At 43.5% G+C, this 5595-nt stretch overlaps 1 non-coding gene across 1 annotated transcript; it reads left to right on the top strand.

The window, feature by feature from the left end:
* The first annotated feature begins 5186 nt into the window (after positions 1-5186).
* trnap-ugg (transfer RNA proline (anticodon UGG)) lies at positions 5187-5258 on the top strand. Its single transcript has one exon. It is a non-coding gene; the product is annotated as a tRNA-Pro (tRNA).
* The last annotated feature ends 337 nt before the right edge of the window (positions 5259-5595 follow it).

Genomic DNA, 5595 nt, shown 5'->3' with positions numbered 1-5595 from the left:
CCTTAGTAACAAGCTGTAATGTTTTAATCTGCATTTTTCTTAACATCCTTTTTTGTATACCGACCTTGTCTGCAATATAAGGCTCATCAATGGCTCCAGACTCTTGATTAACCCCCACAACCCCAAATATATAAGAACAATGGAAAAAAACCTTATTGTTATTACCATTTCAGTAACTTTTTGGGGGGAATATTGCTCACATTGAGCACATGTAAAGGACCAGTAGGAGTTTATTTGCAGTCTTTACTGCTCATAAAGCCTCTTAATATTAGTCTAAATTCATATTTGGATAAACATCATTTTTTATCAAAGTATTTTGTGAAATTAAATGGTATTTACAAACACTGAAATCAGACTGTATTTACAAATCCTGTAAAAACCAAACAAAAGCTTTTGTAATGTTTATAGCCTCATTTAATTGTGATAAAGGCAGATTCACAGTTTTAAGAATCCACACATTCCAGAGGTCAAACAATACTGTCTGGCAGACCTGTTGTTCAATCTACTATCATTCTATGAAGCTGTACATGCCCAACTACCTGAACATTATTATTATTAACTGAATTACACAGAGGGGGAAACTGATACCAAAAGAATGTGTTTGTTTACACTATATACACACTGATATACACTGCAGCAAAGATGCTGCGCTGGTGGCAGGATGCTGCAGTGAAGCAGATGCCGGGCTGGCCTCAAGATTCAGAGAAGAGATGGGGGTCTGTCTCCCCCAAACACCAGCTGCCTTTTAAACCTGGCCATGCTGCTGTATTGGCTGGCACGGTAAAGCTGTGCAGGTTGTCCCCTGCAGCCATGGTCAAGAGAGCTTCTCTCTGAGGTGTGTATGGCTTTGGAGACTCAATGGCTTGCTGAAGCACCTCGGTCTCCCGAGCCCGACTCTGCTTGTTGTACCTGAAAAAAACAACAACAACAAAACAGTAGTTTTACAGAAGCAATATATTCCACAAATACAGCTGACATGGTTCACATACTTCATGATTTACTCACCGTCATGCCAGCATTGCTGTGTTCACCTCAGGCAGCTGGATGGTGGTCTCAGCCATCACACAGGCTTTGTTGACAACACACTGGTGTATGCTGATGAAGAGTCTCAGTCATCCAGGTCATAATCATAGAGATGATTGAAGCAAGGCAAGGACTTGTAGAGTTTTCTTGAATGGAGTCGAACAGGTCTGGCTGCCCTTGGGACCCGATGAAACACCTGGAAAATTAAGGCAGTGTGAAATATAGCAGTAAAAGATAAGTGTACATGCTAGTTTGAAAAATAATGACCAGATATTACAGTAGCTGTCTTATAATTCACAATTATAAAGCCTGCAGTGAGTGGAGGTGCTGTGGCAGATGTACCAGTGAGTGGAGGAGCATCCAGCAAGGGGACAGTGCCGTCCTCAAACTCCTCTGGCTCCAGCAAAGCGTAGCCTGTCTGGTCATATAGATACTCCACCCCATAAGCTCTCCTGAAAATCATACACACAAACACATCAAATCATATGTCATGTACTAATATATGCACTAAACCTAAATACAAATGAGTTTTTCCAGACATTAGGAAACTGTACCAGTGTATTTCCTTGGTGGTGTGTAGTCCACCAGCTTCAGGATCCATGTCTGTCAGTAACTAGTCCTAAAAGAACAACAATAGAAGAACAAGGAGGAGAAGCATAATGTTTATCAGAACACTAAGAGAGAGTTCCTCACTTTAACACAAAACAATAATTTAATTATAACAACTACATGATCATAGGATATTGAAAACCAATACAGTGATGCTATGACACAGTAATACTACACTACACTGCAGTAATAAAAGTCCATTGAAAGTTACGCTAACTGAAGACAAAGAGAGAGCTAACTAAAGCTAACAATAACAAGAGGCTTGTCTGTAGCTGATTAGCCGAAGCTAACGCTGTAAATGGAAATGTTTGCTAAAACACACTAAATGTAGCGTTCTCCCAGTCAAATGCTTTATAGGTGTAAACAACACAGAGGCCAGTCTATGATCAATTATTCCATCTGAGCCGTCGGTAACTGTGAATTTATCCTAGCCAGTAGAGCACCGGCTAGGTACGTTCATACATACATTGCTACACAAACGTAGCGCTTTACAATCACATACCAGCATGTACACAACGACACTCACTCACCGACACGTCGGAATCTCCGGTAGAAATTAATCTTGCAGACGGTTACTGGGGTAAATTATCCTGATAGCCGTCCACGGCGACGTAGCTCGGTAAAAGGCAATGACGAAGCCATAGCAACAGCGTCGTGACCGGGCCACATCCGCCTCAAGCAGTGGTCCGAGCTGTGATTGGCCGGCTCGTTGCCAGGGGCGGGGGCTGGCGAATCGTGGTAGAGGGCAGCTCTGTCATTGGTCAATTCGTGGTCAATTCGTGGTAGCACTCGGCCTCGTGGTTGGCCGTCGGCGGAGGTAGGCGGGAGCTGGCGAATCGTGGTAGAGGGCGGCTCCGTCATTGGTCAATTCGTGGTAGATTCGTGGTAGCACTCGGCCTCGCGATTGGCTGTAGGAGGAGGCGGCTTGCTCGACACACGGGCGGCCGGAGGCGCCACAGAGCCACAAAGCAGTCTGTTTGTTTGTCCTAGAATGAAAGGCAGAAATCCGGAATAAGCAGCAGCATTCCAGGATAGTCAACAGAATTCCGGAATTATACGATATACGATACGATACGTCTGCTGCCATCAGGAAAGAGACTGCGCAGCCTCCGGGCCAGGACCAGCAGACTGAGGGACAGCTTCATCCACCAGGCTGTCAGGAAGCTGAACTCTCTCCCTGCTGTGCCCCACTTTCTCCCCCTTCCCTCTACAAAAGAACCCCCCCCCCCCCCCCCCCCCCCCCCCCCCAAGTTAGGAACTCTGTGCACCAGCCACTTTACCCTGTGCATTCTCTTGCACCCTAGTCATGTCATCCAGTCTCATATAAGCTGCTTAAACCATTCCTGGACTGTTTACATTATGCCAACTGCACTGTCTTGCACTATACATCTTTTGCACTCTTACTGCATTGTGCCTTCATTTTTGTGCCTTGTATTTTGTGTGTGCCTCATTGTAGGTACATTTTTTTACACTTACACAAGTTTTTAGTTATATGTTATATATGGAGTGAAGAGTAACGCAATTTCGATTCTCTGTATGTCCAGCACATGTAGCAGATTTGACAATAAAGCTGACTTTGAATTAAAACGAGTGAGTTGTAAAAAAATTCACCCCCATACAATTGACACTAGAAGAGAACCTATCATCTGAGACCAGAATGTTTTTTGTACCAGGCTGTAAACATGTTCATTTCTGCTTTCATTTTAACATGGGAGTCTATGGGTAATAACACGCGTGAATTACAATTTTTCACACATGTCGTAAACATTCCAACTTAAGACTAGTGGTTAAGACCTTCAAAACTCAGTGTGTAACATTGTTGGTAAAAACTGTTTGCTTTGGCATGTTTGTAGAGAAGATTGAAGCAAGGTGTCTGGACTTGTAGAGTTTTCCTGAAGACATTTCACTGCTCATCCAAGCAGCTTCATCAGTTGTTGATCTGTTGGTGGGGAAACATGGTTTATATGTGGTTGCAGACCTCAGTGGGTGGTCTGGATAAAACTCACAAACAATAGCACTAAATGTTTCCATAATTACCTGTGATGATCTGGCTGCCTGTGCCAGGTGTGTCTAATGACTGGCTAACGACTATGAGACTGCTGGTAGACAGCCCATTGTTCTTGCTGTTAGCATGTGACTTGGAGTGAAACTTCCTGGGAATGGATGAAATAACTGCTTTGTATGTGGTAAAAAGATGAGGCCACCACCTCGAGAAGGTTTTACCAGCTTAACATAGATGGCTTCCTTGACTTCCTCTCTGTCTAAAATGTGAACATTGTTGTCCTCAAAGGAGTGTCCTTTGTCTTTGAGGTGGAGGTGAACAGCTGAGTCTTGTCCTGAGGAGGTGGCTCTCCTGTGCTGAGCCATTCTCCTGTGGAGTGGTTGTTCCAATGTACAGATCAGAGCATTCCTCACTGCACTGGACTGCATATATGATATTGCTGTGTTTCTCCCTGGGAGTTTTATCCTTTGGGTGTACCAGTTTCTGTCTCAGGATTGTCCTCCAGTGGAGACTGCAACTTTAACACAGCGCCTTGGACGAAAAGCAGACTTGCAGAATGAAAGGCAGCATTCCAGAATGAAAAGCATTCCAGAATGAAATTCAAATTTCCGGAATGAAAGGCAGTAATCCAGAATAAGTGGCAGCATTCCAGAATAGACATCAGTATTCCGGAATGATAGGCAGAATTCCCGAATAACACTCTGTATAGTGGAACAGAAGTCAGCAAGACATCATTCTGGAATGAAAAGCATCCCAGAATGGAAGAAAGCATTCCCAAATGAAAGGCAGAAATCTAGAATGAGAGCATCCTGGAATAGACATCCATCCACCCACTCCAGAATGATAGGCAGGATTCTGGAATGGTAGACAAAATTCTGGGATTAAACCCCTAACCCAACAGCGGCCTGTGATGTCATGGAAGCGTGCGTTCCAAAATGGAAGGCAACATTCCAGGACAAAAGTCAGCATAACAGAATGAAAAGCAGATTTGCGGAATGAAAGACACCATTCCAGAATGAAAAGCAGTCCATAATGAAAGTCACAATTTTGGAATGAAATGCAGAAGTCCAGAATAAACAGTAGCATTCCAGTATAGACATCAGTATTCCGGAATGATAGGCAGAATTCCCGAATAACATCATAACATCATTTAATCAATAGGGCTCGACCGATTAGCTCGATCCCCATACGGCCAATCTGTGTTTTCATTGTTGAAGCGTGGACATGCCTGTTTCACTTACTGTGTGCTGGTTGGTACATTGGACTCAAGGATTGGTTTTTGAAGACACTCCTCCAAGTGGTGTCTTCAGTTCTGCTACTATTCTGGTTGGGAATCTGAGTTTTATGTGTTCAGGATCTCTGTGGGTGGATCTTGCAGGAAATCAGACTTTTAATCTGAGGGCCCAGGGTTCAAGTCCCTCTTCAGGAGCAACACTATATATCCCTAACCAGAAATCTTTGTACATATCTTTACCAATGTCAAACTAAGAAAAACATGTGCTTTGTGTTGTTCTTCCACCAACTGAAACATGAAAAGCAAGATGTCACATGTGGCTCGTTGGTCTAGGGGTATGATTCTCGCTTTGGGTGCGAGAGGTCCCGGGTTCAAATCCCGGACGAGCCCTTATCTTTGAAATTCAGTAGATTAGATAGTCTGTCTCATGTTTACATTTACATCAACCCAAATAGGTTCATATTCCAATTTAGACCCTGTAAACAGCAGTCTGCTCAAACTCCTAGAAGCAATCATTCTAGAACTAATATTGTTTCTTCAAGAGAAGAAGTCTTTGCACTGAGGACTAACGTCGGAAGTAAAGGCTGCACGTAGACATTTTAAGCCAATGATCCCCTCGGCAATAATAAGGAATGTCAACTCACTACTGAATAAGATGGATGAGCTGTTTGCGCTGAACAATCAACAGAGTTACCGTGAGTGCAGCTTATACATCTTCACAGAGACG

This window comes from Parambassis ranga, unplaced genomic scaffold (genome assembly GCF_900634625.1).
Source record: "Parambassis ranga unplaced genomic scaffold, fParRan2.1 scaffold_22_arrow_ctg1, whole genome shotgun sequence".
NCBI lineage: Eukaryota > Metazoa > Chordata > Actinopteri > Ambassidae > Parambassis > Parambassis ranga.
The sequence above is the reverse complement of the archived record's forward strand: the minus strand, read 5'-3'. Positions and strand labels throughout refer to the sequence as shown.